At 43.6% G+C, this 14,790-nt stretch overlaps 1 protein-coding gene across 1 annotated transcript in view; it reads left to right on the top strand.

Moving 5' to 3' along the window:
• Positions 1 to 14,790, top strand: part of slc24a3 (solute carrier family 24 member 3) — a 363,621-nt gene that overhangs the window by 262,692 nt on the left and 86,139 nt on the right. The window lies entirely within an intron of this gene.

Below are 14,790 nucleotides of genomic sequence, written 5' to 3' on the forward strand. Positions count from 1 at the left end.
GATATAGAAGTGATCAGTCAATATTTTCAGTTTTGCTCATTTCTATTAATTCCTGCAGAATCCCAGCAGATTTACAGTGTTAGTTAAAGCGAATTTATCTGCCAATCGTGATTGGACAGATCTATTCTGTGTCTCCTCGGTTACCGTCAGTCTAGATCCCGCCCTCACAGTTGCGAGTTTCGTGAGTGCCGAAAGCTGACACTGATAGGCTTTAGGCATCACCTTTCTGTGGGACATGACTGGCCTTACCCTTCCCACCTGTCCTTTTGTAAAGATGTGCTGAACATTCCTGAACTTCTCCGCGAGGGCAGGTGAGAACAAATCCGAGCTGAAGCTGGAATTGGACTCGGAACATTGGAAGTCCAAAGCTCCACCACGCAAACTAAACCTAAGGGCTCGAGCCCGACTAATTAAATTTGTTAAGGAAATACAAAGTGACTGGACAAAGGGAATGCAGTGGATGTGTGTAGGGATTTTCAGAAGGCATTTAATAAGGTACCACATAAGAGGGTTGATATGAAGATTAAGGCACATGGCGTTAAAGAAAAAGTAACTGCATGGATAGAGAGATTTCTAGTGGATAGAAAACAACAAGTAAGGCTGAATGGACTGGTGGGATGTGGGCGGTGACGGCCCCTCGGATGCGGGCGGTGACGGCCCCTCGGATGCGGGCGGTGACGGCCCCTCGGACGCGGGCGGTGACGGCCCCTCGGACGCGGGCGGTGACGGCCCCTCGGACGCGGGCGGTGACGGCCCCTCGGACGCGGGCGGTGACGGCCCCTCGGACGCGGGCGGTGACGGCCCCTCGGACGCGGGCGGTGACGGCCCCTTGGACCTGAGCTGGCTCATTTTGTTTTCCGTTTACTATGAATGATTTGGACACAGGCGCAAGAGGAAAGATATTACATTTTGCTCACGGAAAACTGTGAAGTAACATGGAATACTTTACCTCACGTGGCTATTGAGGCAGACTATAGACATCAGTTAAAATGGAATTGGTAAGGATTTCAAAAGGAATAATATAAAAGAATGTGGGAATAGGACAGAGAAATGTGATTAGAGTAATTAGCTCCAGTGTAGTAGAAGTAATAGGCCAAAAAGCTTCCTTCTGTGTGTAGCCTTCAGCACTCTCACCTCTCTGAGTCAGAAGGTTGTTTTTTAAGCCCCACTCCAGAGACTTGAGAACATAATCAAGGCTGGCACTTAAGTGCAGTACTGAGAGACCGTCTTTTGGATAAACTCAGGCCCTTCTTAGGTGGACATAAAAGATGTGGAGATGCCGGTGATGGACTGGGGTTGACAATTGTAAACAATTTTACAACACCAAGTTATAGTCCAGCAATTTTATTTTAAATTCACAAGCTTTCGGAGGCTTCCTCCTTCCTCAGGTAAATGACATAAAAGATCCCATTGTACTATTTGAAGAAGATCATGGGTGATCTCCCTGTTCTGGCCAACATTTACCCCTCAACCAACATTTAAACAATGAACTAACTAGTCATTTATGTCACTGATGTTTGTGGGACCTTATTGACTGATGCATTTCCCTACAGTGACTACACTTCAAAAGTATTTCATGGAAGCACTTTGGGACGTCCTGAGGGCATGAAAGGTGCCATGTAAATGCAAGCTCTTTCTTTCATTCTTTAAACTTCCACACCGCCTGAGGAAGGGGAAAGCCCCCGAAAGCTTGTGGGATTAAAAACAAAATCGTTGGACTATAACTTGGTGTTGTAAAATTGTTTACAATTCTTTAAATTATAATCCCATTAGGGCCAGTGATCCTTTGAATTTTCCTTCTTGTTGCTCCGAGTTGCAAGCACACTACCCTATATGCTCCACACCTCCCCGCATCAATATTTCCTCGTTCACAGGGGTAAATTTTCACCTTCACCGTCTGGGCATTAAGCATCGCCTCAACAAGAGCACAAAAAGGACAATCTGGCAGGGAAGATCGCATGCCGCTAACGGAACCCGTTGGACTTTACTTCAATTGAAAATAATAGAAGGAAAATCCAGCGGGTACTATAAGGTGCATGCCAACCTCCCAAAGCTAAGTTTTGCTTCTGCCCAGGCGATGCTTAACACCTCGGTGGTAAAGATAAAAAATCTACCCGACATATTGCCTCGTTTACTTCCTTCAACATTGGCGGTGCCTGCACAATGGGCCTCGGCCCTTCACCTTGGTTCTTCAATCTTTAAAAACTGAAAATAATCCTGCCTTCTTCAAGTGAAGCTTATAGCAACGGGCCGGTTAAATTCACTGTTCTATGCGCTTAAGAGTTCTGGTTGTCCTTTGAAGAACACCATTAACAATGTGAATTGCTTAGAGATAACACGAGATTGCACTAGATTAGTTCTTTTTCCTCCTGGCTAGCATCTGATGAAAGATTTAGATTGCACAGTGTTACAAGTTATCACATTTCATCTCGAGACCAAATCCAATCTAGTAAGTACATGCAGTGATTTATATGGATAAGAGTGTTTAAAATTTACAAGTAAAACCTTTTAAAGCCAAGTTATTAGACATTGTTGAAAAGGTATACAATGACTGCATTGCGCAAGATAATAAAAGTTGGAAAATTAGAGACTGTTACTTTATGATTTATATCTAACGGTAAAATGCTAATCTCTTTCAAGCAATTCTTTTAACAGTTATAATTTTGCAAGACGGGCTGCCATTTTTCACTGTCTGTTGTTTCAGCCCATTAATTGGCAATTGAAAGGATATTTTAACCCGTACAACTTTCAGCCTTTGCCACTCCTGCAACGACAGTATCAGCAATGTATTTTTGTTATGGGTGGTGAAAATGACAATGTTGCAAAGTAGGCTCTTCCATTGACTCAGTAGCAGGGGCTTTGTCGTCCTGGTGAAGTGATCTGTAAGTATGCAGCAGTCTGCAAAGATGCAGTCGGTGACGCAACAACACATTCTGTGTCACTGATCGCACCTGCCACGAAAAGAAATCTCATGTTACTTAAATCGATTTACTAAAAGTTGAAACTTGTTAATAACTGGCAATTGAATGTCCTTGGTTGCATCCAACATTTCATTGATCTCGTTGATTGATAACAGCTTCACATTTAGTGAATTGTCAGTAATCACAACCAAATTCTTTTCCACTTTAAATGCTTCCTTTTGAGTTTGCGTTACTTGTATCTCTAAAAGTGCACACGTTTTGTAGACCACTAGGCATTTCTGGCCGGAGTTTTGCTTTGCTTCGCTCCTGCGCACTGCCGCTTAATGCAGCATTGTGTCTCGGTTGATTAAGTCACCCTGCCCAACTCTCAAATTAATCGGCACGTCCTGTGCACTTACATCTGAAATCCAATTAAAAATAATGCTGGCACAAAGGCAGACTGGCAAGTGTCCGCTGCTAATCTCCTCCTTTTGGATTTTGAGCTGTCTTTGTATTTGTTTACAGTTATTTTATGGAATAGTGTTCCAAAGTATCATGTAAGAAATCGGGTGCAGTACGTTATGGAAAATGTGTGCTACAAATTCTAGCTCTGTGGAATATATTCTGCTCGACATTGGACCTTAAAAGAATTCAGAAGTCTGTCATTACCTTTCATATATACATATTAATTCCATGTTGTACTCGGTAGCACCCCATATACAGACTTGTACTCTTCCTCCCTTTGCTACTTTTTTGATGCTTCGTTCAGACATTGCAGTGAGCCTGGGCTGCTTGCGAACTTGATTGCTGTCGTTGTTCACAGGAGGAAATCAATTTAGCTTTGAACTGTTTCCTTTTAGGTTCAGAAAAAGATTTTGTCATGTCCTGATTAACATTAGTCAAAGTATCTACAAGCTGGAGCAGCTACCGACCGAAGTCAGTTCAAACCCCTTAACATATAGAGGACATACATATGGCATCATTAGTCTAAGAGTCTGCCCACAGCTGCAGCAATAAAAATGTCCTCTGATATTTCCCCACTCCATCCCACTAGGAAAGCACCTCGGTCCTGCCTGGCCTGACCCTGTTGGCATAGCCACGGTTGAGAGTTCACCTATACTACTCCGTGCCATAATGTGTTGAGGCACTGGGCCAAGCCACTTTCTGATTAGGTGTGAGCTCACAACTTGAACCTGACCACAAGTTGCATTAATTGGGTCTAAACTTGCAATCTTTTTCGGAGATGGTGTAGGAAGTTGGATTATCAGACAGGCACGGGATTGAGTTCCCTTCTGAGGTCGATGTATTCTTGGGCCTTTCAGGTTTTGATCTGAGAAGATTGAGGGGTGATCTGATCAAGTGTTTAAAATGATAAAAGGATTCGATAGAGTAGACACATAGAAACTATTTCCTCTGGTGGGGGAATCCAGAACGAGGGGGCATAATCTTAAAATTAGAGCCAGGCCATTTAGGAGGGAAATCAGGAAGTACTTTTTCACACAAAGGGTAGTAGAAATCTGGAATTCTCTCCCCAAAAGGCTGTGGATGCTGGGACAATTGGAGCTTTCAAGACTGAGATTGATAGATTTTTGTTACATAAGGGAATCAAAGGGTATGGAACTAAGGCATGTAAATGAAGTTGAGATACAGATCAGTCATGATCTAATTGAATGGCGGATCAGGCTCGAGGGGCTGAATGGCCTACTCCTGTTCCTATGAAACAAACCCAAGCACTTTGCGATTTAAAATGACAAACTACTCTCATCTAGAATCGATTGATTACATTTGATCTCTTGATCAGAAACTAGCAAAATCCTTGCATTTTTGATAGGTTTGCTGAATTGAAAACATCATCGTTTATCAAAAGAAAAGCCTGTGCTACTACAAGGTTATTGCAAGCATGCACATTAATCGACATAGCTGAGGTTCAAAATATGGATGGGTTTTTACTCTCAAGGAGGGGGTTTAAGGAGATCATTACTGTGGAGCAGAGAATCAATTTCAATAAAAGTACTTGACCCTTTCCAGTCTCTCAGATAAACTTGTAAAAAGTTGTGCCACCCTGCTGTTTGCCCCCTTGTTTGAACAGCTGACCCACGACCCTCTGTGAACACCTGACCTTTCAGGCCAGAAAGACAAAGGAGTGGCACTTAATCTTTCTGAAGTAGTTAATGATTGGCAGCTTGGGATCAGCACCCAGATACTGAAAGAATGCTAATCCCCACTCCTTTAATGGAAGCATTCACTGTCTAAACTTGTGACAGGCCTCAGCTCTGTTCTTTTAACGTGGCTCAGCGGTAACTCTGAGTTAAAAGGTTAGGGGTTCGAGCCCCACTCCAGAGACTTGAGCACAAAATCTAGACTGACACTTCAGCGCAGTACTGAGGTAGTGCTGCACTGTCAGAGGTGCCGTCTTCTGGATGAGACGTTAAACAGAGGTCCCGTCTACCCTCTCAGGCGGATGTTAAAGATCCCATGGCACCATTCGAAGAAGAGCAGGGGAGTTCTCCCCAGTGTCCTGGCCAATATTTATCCCTCAACCAACATCACTAAAACAGGTTATCTGGTCATTATCTCATTGCTGCTTGTGGGATCTTGCTGTGCGCAAATTGGCTGACGTGTTTCCCTACATTACAGCAGTGACTAGACTTCAAAAGTTGATTGTAAAGCACTTTGGAGCCTCCTGAGGTCGCGAAAAGCGCGATATAAATGCAAGTCTTTCTTTCTTTTCCCAACTTGAACCGTCCCATGAGGGTGTGGCCAGCAAGCGAAACCAGGTATTTCTCCCAATGGCTGAATGTTCTTAGCAGTTACAGTAGAAAACTAGATGGGAAAATAGTTGTGCATTCAAAGTCTCCCCCTATAGCAATGTTCCCATTTAAAAGACGACTAATTAATCTAAAACCAATTGCAGATTTTAATACAGAGCCACTTTAAAGATATAGGAAATGATATGGATTGTTCATTTAATTATTCCGCTACATTAATTCAGAACCATAAAATTGATCATGTTAATAACTTATGTTCAAAAGTGCAAAAATGGCACGTAATTTTACATTGCAGTCATACTTTGAATCCTTCAAATTATGTCAATTAAGACATCACGAGAAATTAACATGCCATAAGGTTCTGTTCTTGATAAATTATACTTTAGGTCATTAAAAAATTAATAAAATAATCAATGAGGAACAGCATGGTGCAAATGACCAGAAAATGGATTCTAAATGATGAGACGTCAAATTAAGTCTAATGGAAACGAACCCAAGCAATTAACAGTTTGCCTTTCATTTTCAGTTAATTACCACCAAATGTAATCAAAATAAAATAATTAACAATCGCAAGAATACATTTAAAGAATCTTCTATAGTTCAGCAGGAGAAATAGTGGCTTCAAATCTTGGCTCGTATTTATGATGCCATGAAACCTCAGTGGAACCCCATCCCCTCCATTCCCACCCCCCCCTCAATTTTGCTGCCCTACTCTCCTGAAGATGTCATCTTATGTTGGCGCATGGTTCACGGGTGTTGGCCAACATTTGTTACCTCAGCCCCTTCTTTATGCGTGAACCTACTTAGACTGTTTTGTTATGGGGGTATCACAACAAAGCCCTATCCTGTCCTCGCCCAACATGTTTACACATGCACTTCCCAGCAGAGCCCATGGGATAGCTATTGGGAACAAGAACCTTGGCTGATGTTGGCAGTTGTATATAAAACCCACTGTTCTTCTGGTATTAATAGGAATGTAGCTGCATGGATAGTGAGATGGCTAGGGGACAGAAAGCAAAGAATAAGGCAAAATGGATGTTTTGCGGATTGGTTGGATGTGGGTAGTGGTGTGCCCCATGGACCTGTGCCGGGGTCTCATTTGTTTCCCGTTGATATAATGATTTAGAAGTAGGCCTAAGAGGAATGATACTGACGTTTCCTGATACCAAATCATGGCAAACTATGAAGAAGATTTGCAGGAGGAGATGGGTTAATAGAATGGGCTGATTAGTGCCTGTTGCAGTTCAATGCAGAGAAATGTGAAGTAGGACATTTTGAGGGAAAAAGGAAGTGAAAGAAAATATACCTTTAACAGTAGGAGTCTTAACAGAGTAAAAGAAGAGAGAGGTCTTTGAATGCAGATACGTAAAGGTAAATGCTTGTCTTCAGCAGAACTTTGTGTATTGGAATATAGTGTACACACTGCCCATAATTATCTGCCTGTGAAGCTCATTTGCTGGGAGCTTTGAAGATGAAAATTTTACCCCATAGATCTAATAAAATTGGGAGTGCTGGTAGAAAAGGCCATGAAAAAGCCCACTGGGATCCTGGGTTTTAGATACACATAGACATTAAATACAAAAGCAAAGAAGTGATGTTGAATTGGGCAAGACATTGATTATTTGCTTAACTGCAAGCAGTGCTGGGCGCCTCATTAAGGAAGGATTTTAGACCAGTGTAAAAGGTATGGTGAAAATTCATGAGGAATGTTACCAGGAAGGAGAGGTTATAGTTATGGGGAAAGGCTGGAAAAATTGCCCCTACTCCATCACTAGAACAAAGAAGATTAAGGAAGCGTCTAGGAAGCTTTCACAATTATGAAAACTTTAACAGGAAAAGCAGTGATTGTTGACGCTGGTTGGTTTTTTTTATTCATTCATGGGATGTGGGCATCGCTGGCGAGGCCAGCATTTATTGCCCATCCCTAATTGCCCTTGAGAAGGTGGTGGTGAGCCGCCTTCTTGAAACACTGCAGTCCGTGTGGTGAAGGTTCTCCCTCAGTGCTGTTAGGAAGGGAGTTCCAGGATTTTGACCCAGCGACGATGAAGGAACGGCGATATATTTCCAAGTCGGGATGGTGTGTGACTTGGAGGGGAACGTGCAGGTGGTGTTGTTCCCATGTGCCTGCTGCCCTTGTCCTTCTAGGTGGTAGAGGTCGCAGGTTTGGGAGGTGCTGTCGAAGAAGCCTTGGCGAGTTGCTGCAGTGCATCCTGTGGATGGTACATACTGCAGACACAGTGCGCCGGTGGTGAAGGGAGTGAATGTTTCGGGTGGTGGATGGGGTGCCAATCAAGCGGGCTGCTTTGTCCTGGATGGTGTCGAGCTTCTTGAGTGTTGTTGGAGCTGCACTCATCCAGGCAAGTGGAGAGTATTCCATCACACTCCTGACTTGTGCCTTGTAGATGGTGGAAAGGTTTTGGGGAGTCAGGAAGTGAGTCACTCGCCGCAGAATACCCAGCCTCTGACCTGCTCTTGTAGCCACAGTATTTATATGGCTGGTCCAGTTAAGTTTCTGGTCAATGGTTCAGGATGTTGATGGTGGGGATTCGGCGATGGTAATGCCGTTGAATGTCACGGGGAGGTGGTTAGATTCTCTCTTGTTGGAGATAGTCATTGCCTGGCACTTGTCTGGCGCGAATGTTACTTGCCACTTATGAGCCCAAGCCTTATTAGTAACAAGGGGATATAAACTCAGGATTAACATTAAAACAACAAAGTGGGAAGTTAGGAGAAACCTTTTCACACTGAGAGTTATTGTAACACTGAATGCTTTACCACAAATGATTGTTGAGGCAGAAACAATAGCATTATCTAAAAGGCAATTAGATGAGTATTTGAAAATGAAGAACATAACAGAATACAGAGAAAGGGCAGGAATTTGGGATTAGAGTAGATAAATCCTGTCAAAGAGCTGGTACAGGCATGATGGGTTAATTGGTCTCCTTTTGTGCTATAGTTTCTATAATGCTATGATTCTTCCAACACAGATAAACCCCAGTTTTTGGTCTCTTTCCCCCAGAACTCTATAACTATAAGCATTTTATGAGAAAGTATAGATCAAGAAAAGCTATCCATCTGGTCAAGTCCACTCTATCACAGACCATGCACAATCTACGGGCTAGAAATTCGGCCGTGTAGATCCTGTTTTTTAAGCGCTAAGGCAGCCTCCAAAGGTCCCAAAATGACATCCGGAATGCGTGCGAATGCTTCTAGCGTGACGTGCACCAGACGCCATCTTGGTAAAGGTGTTTGTGCACACGCAGATAACGAACGCCAATACCGTGTAAAGTAAGGAGAATATGCGTTAGATCAGTGTGCAACGCTGATTTAAAGAGACAGATACCATTTTGGCACTCAACGCTCCAGCCAACGCATTGTCATAACCACGAATAGCTGATCCTGTCTTCGACGGCCAGCACTATTTAAAGGGATCATGCAGGATTTACAGGTTAGTTGCTGGATTATTGCTTCTGGCTGCTGATGCGTTTGTACCTGTTTTTGGAGGTCGCCTATACTTGAATACTAGGACTAGGGGACAGCCTAAAAATTAGAGCCAGAACTTGCAGGAGTGAAGTTAGGAAATGCTTCTGCATGCAAAGAGTAGTAGAAGTTTGGAACGCTCTTCTGCAAATGGCAGTTGATGCTAGCTCAATTGTTAATTTTAAACCTGAGATTGATAGATTTTTGTTAACCAAGGTTATTAAGGGATATGGGGCTCAGGCGGGAATATGGAGTTAGGTCACAGATCAACCATGATCTCATTGAATGGCAGAACAGCCTCAAGGGGCTAAATGCCACTGCCACTTGCTGCCTCCTGTTATGCACCACCTTCTCCTGCAAGAAAGCGGGACGTTTGTCGGTGAGTGTCCTGCAGGATGTTTGGGTGATGTGCCTGTCATGGTTGAATAGCTGCCTGTGCTTGACCTGTGAGTTGCGGGTGTGCGGCTTGCAACAGTGTTAATGTGTGAGGGTGAGAGGAAGCATCAGATTGGAAGAGTTCAGTACTGATTGAAAGAGTTTGTTGTTAGGTGGGTGATGGGGGGTGCAGTGTGTGGAGCAGTGGATGCGGCTAGTGGTGCAGTTAATAGGAGACTCTACTTGACAGTTGACCTCACTCACCTTGACCACTCGTGTCAAAGCATTGAACTTCTTCCTGCACTGCATCTATGTTCGTGGTGCTATGTGCCTGGCATTGACTTTGTCCCCTCAGGAGCATATGTCTGGAGGGCCTCTTGCTCCCCTGTGGATGTAGGATACCCCTCCTTCTATCCACCCCTTGCACCAAGGCCTCTAGTGCATCATCTGAGAACCTTGGTGCATGCACTCTCGCAGGCCTGGTACAAACTCAGATCGGCAGATTGGTGAGGTCTGCGTGCAGATTTGGGGATGTGAGATTTAGTAGTGCGTAACCTTTATTCAGTGTTTCAACATGACTCAGCAGTTTGTAAACATAAGGACGGGACCTGCATCTGTGTTTTACATGTGCAATGCCTGATCTCCGTTCAGACTTCATGCAGACCTGTATCTTATTTTTTGCAAATAAGAGGTGCAGCCTGCCTTTAAGGGGTGCGAGCAACTCATGCGCTATCTGGGCCCCCCCCTGCTGGTGAGAACACAACAACTGCAACTAGGCCTGGCTGCTGAACTACAATCAAGTAAATGAGCAGGCAGCACGAATCTCACGTGCTGCCTGCGTCGGAATGACCAGGCGCAGGTTAATCGCGCACTGCGACCGCCGGATTTGAGGGTTATCGGATTTAACCCCCTACCTCTTCATTGATTCTACTCCATCCACTTAATCTCCTGAAGGAAAGTTCTGTATACATACTCCCTAATGCTCAAAGATGATCCAATGAAACTTAAGAACATTCCATATAAGAAAAATGAATAGAAAGTGTGATTTCAAACTGAATTGGATTCAGGTAAAATGGTAGCTCTGCGTTTATCTAAATTGCTAGAATCAACTTGCAGAAGATCTTCCTTTGACTCAATGGGGATCACGCAGAAACGTAGCTGGGTTCAGGTCCTGGCTGTTGGCACAGTCGCACATTAATTGACGGTAAAGAGATCTGCGGACCACTCGAGTTCACCACAGCTTTACAGTTGCTATCATTCACATTGCTATTTTGAAATCGTGGTCTACTCTCAGTCTGTCGGCGCGGGTTCGATGGGCCGAACGGCCTCCTTCTGTGCTGTAACCATTCTATGAATCTATGCCGCTTTCTGTCTATTAAACCCGCTGCTGTATCATAGTTACAGGACTCTGCAAGCAGCAGTTATTTGCTGTCATCCATCCTCACCTTGAGAAGCAGTAAATAGGCATTTTGGGCGATTAATGTGGATGGAGGTTGGATGTTAATTAGTTCCTACTTGGACGTGGATGATAACTGACACTTTGCATGATAACACACTTTTTTGGGGATATTTGCTGAAATGAAGGCTTGACCCATTGATTCTGTGTGCAAATTAACCAGCATTATCAACCAGAAAGAAGAGGAGAATGATTGTATTCCAGGTAGATAAATGGGATCTCAGGTGGTTCAGATGCTGTGTTGCTAATCTGAAGTGTTGAAACAATTTTAACAGCCAATAAAAATATTAGTGATTCCTTTAAATTGCATGTCTGAAATAAATTGAATGTGAGCAGGTTGCTTCAGGCTATTTATGCTCATCAGAAGTCGTGGTAGAAAGTTGTTCCTCAGGGGCTGATTTAACAATACCGTTAATTATCTAGATTAGATGTATCTAATCTGATTTGCACTTAATTGGTAGGAAACATAGCTGAGAGTTTTACACTGTGATGTTCTTCTGCTGGCCAGCATACGTTATATTACCTCACCTGATTTTCTTCCAAGTAACTACACTTTTTGTTCTGTTTCTGGCACAGCAATTATTTTCCTTCCCCGATATTTGGGAACTTCTAGTCTTAGAGATGGCTTAAAGGGGCATTGTCATCCTGGTAATGTAGTTTATGTGGCTATCATGTTATCAGCACCTTGTAAAGAAAGGTTCACTGCAAAGAAAGATTTGCATTTATATAGCACCTTTCATGACCTCAGAATGTCCAAAAGCACTTTACAGCCAATGGAGTACTTTTGAAGTGTAGTCACTGTTGTAATGTAGGAAACACGACAGCCAACTTGTGCACTGCAGGGTTCCACAAACAGCAATGAGAGAGTAAGCAGATCATCTATTTTTTAGTGATGTTGGTTGAAGGATAAATGTTGGCCAGGGCACTGGGAGAACTTGTCTGCTCTTCTTCGAATAGTGTCATGGGATTTTTCTGTCCAACCAAGAAGGCAAACGGGGCCTCGGTTTAACCTCTCATCTGAAAGATGGCACCTCTGATGTTGCAGCACTCCCTCTGTACTGGACTGATGTGTCAGCCTAGATTACGTGGGACTTGAACCCACAACCTTCAGAGGTGAAAGTGCTACCCACTGAGCCAAGGCTGTGACAATTGCTCATATGTGTTGCTGATCTTGTCTGCATTCATTTTTTCAAGTTTACGGTAAGGCAGCTCCACCAAAACCCTTTGTAATTGCTTGTGCTGCAACAGTCCGGCATTTAAAGTAGAGGAGAAGCTGCCCCGATAACTCAGAGAGCTCAATCGATGGGCAGCTCAGCCGTGCAGACCAGGAAGGTTCCCAGGTTCAGTCCCTGGTCTCAACCCGGGTGGCAGGAGTGCTACATTTGGCCTCGAGATTAAAGAGTGGACAATCAGCAAGGCTTTCGGGTCCTCATCACTATGCACCTGTCATGACCCGTAAGGGCCACACGAGCAACGTTGTGGAGACTGATCAGCATTCGGGAAACCCTTCAGGAGAAGGGAGAAAATTGGTGGGGAAAATCCTAATCATTCACATTTCTTATGATGTGGAGTCACTAGTTTTGAAGGCTTTTAGTAAATGTCAGCAAAGAAAATATCCGAACTCAAGCTATGCACCCACGAGTCTTGCCCCTAGTTTGACCCCTGGTCTAGTTGGGAGTCGGCCAACTCTTGCCACGGCACAAAGTTTCCAAGTGGAAAATGGGATTTACAGAAAGCGAGGAGATCATTCCTGGCTGTTCCAGAAACTAAGCCTGCCGAAAAGCATATGTACCTGTTTAAAGAAAAATCAAGTTGTCAGCATTTAGCAAGGTGCCAGAGCTGTATAAGATGGTGTAGATGGTGTTTTGACAACCTTTTGTTGAGGACAGTGCTGTCAGTCTTTGTTGACCTAAATCGGAGTGCAGCCTGAGGGTTGGAGATTACAATGATATCATTGTTGATGGCTGATAAGACTCACAAATGGAGATCTCTCTAGTCATCTTAATGTCATACACAGCGAACAAGAGCCAGCAATGCCAAGCTGCTACTGATCGGAGAGTCTCAGATTTGACCACTGGGTGTGTCAGATGGTCCATCTGTTTAGAGTTCTTTTTCAGGATCATGTTTAGACTGCTTTACCTGAGCAACGACGGGAATAGGAATAACTGACACAGCTGTTAAACCAAGCTGAACCACGTTAAAATGAGGCAGCAATGCTTCCAGAGGACAGACATGTTGATTTGGGAACAATGTACCGTTTGGAGCAACAGAAATGAAAATCGACCAGGTATAAATGATAAATTATACCTCATGATAGAGAACATGTACTTTGCATTTTCCTTTCTAGCATTGTTTAATTGTCATACATTAGCGAACTCGGTAGTGATGAATTTACACAATGCCCTTTTAATTTCTGCGAAAAGTTTTTGAATGCTCAACCCTGCCAACTGTTATATTCCTTTGCATTATGAATCACCCTGTTTATACCACAATGCAGATTTTGCAACAGCGGAACAATTATGTGCAGTTGCTTGGAACTCACAAACATGGCTTGTCGTTCTGGCCAAGAGCTTGGTCTGTCTGCCAGTGGCCGGAAGCACGGGGACGGATTGAACTTGAGTGCAGCTGACAGCACCCAGTTACCTTTGCAGTCGGTGATACTTTACTGGCAGAGGTACAAAAAGAAGCTACCTGCAGACGCGGGTTCCATTTCCTCCAACTACTCTGCACTAGGTTGCTTTTGCCACAGGGTTACGTTCAATAGTGCTCTTGCCTATGGAAGTAACCTGTAAGGGAAAAGGAGGACTAAGGTCCTACATGAAATGAATTCCCAGTTTGAATCCAAGGTGCAAAACTGCCCACAAATTTCAATAAGTTAGAAATTTCACACAAAGGCCAAAAGTGACACCAGAAATGGAAATACTCACAAGTAGAATAGGAGTCTTTTTTTCAAATTGCGAATAAGTCACATTTTGAGCAAAGTTTATAGAGGCAGCTTTACTCTGCATCTGTCCCATAATTCATTTGGGATTGTTTGATTCGGACGGCAGGATCTTCCACTCGAGTTATGATGGAATGAGGCAGAAAATTCCTCCGGAGCCAATTTTTTAGATCCCCGCTTGCCCTTGCACATACCGCATTTTTTACCGGACATGACAGGCGCCATACAATACATACAAATGTTACGTAGACATATGGTAATGGTACGAAATTGACTTAAATGCATCATCCAGATATTTTCTGTCATTTGTGCCATAGCAGCAAAGCAGCAGAAGGAGGATTTAAAAGTTAAAGGACCACAGAGCCTATGGAATTGATCGCAGAATGATCAGTTCCATAAGCTCTGCTTCCAATCCCCATTCTCCAACCCCTCTGCCCAGGTTGTCGCCCTCCGAGGCCAGGGAGCCCACCTAAAATTTGAAAAGTGGCCTGATCCTGGAAAATTGACCAGAGCTGGGATGCATCCTGGTGGTGGGTAGAACTCTTGCTCTGCTGAAGATGTATTGGGATTCTGCAATAGCAGAAAATCCAGGACCTACATCTAAGTTTGAAAAGTGTGATAGTCCCAGTTTGATAAGTACAAAAAAAAATCACCAAAATGTTTGTCCAATTTTGTCCTGGTTTTGACTTGCCCAATATGGTTTACAGTTCCACTTATTTTTTCAAACATTGCTTTAGCTCACAGACTATCTTACTCGTCCTGGGATAGGACAGCATATCTGAGAGTCATCTTCCCAGCTTCCATCACTCACTAAATACTGCAGAGCACCAGTGACAATTGTTTGATCTCCAGCACGGTACAGCTTACCAA

The sequence above is a fragment of the Heptranchias perlo genome, chromosome 8 (assembly GCF_035084215.1).
Source record: "Heptranchias perlo isolate sHepPer1 chromosome 8, sHepPer1.hap1, whole genome shotgun sequence".
NCBI lineage: Eukaryota > Metazoa > Chordata > Chondrichthyes > Hexanchiformes > Hexanchidae > Heptranchias > Heptranchias perlo.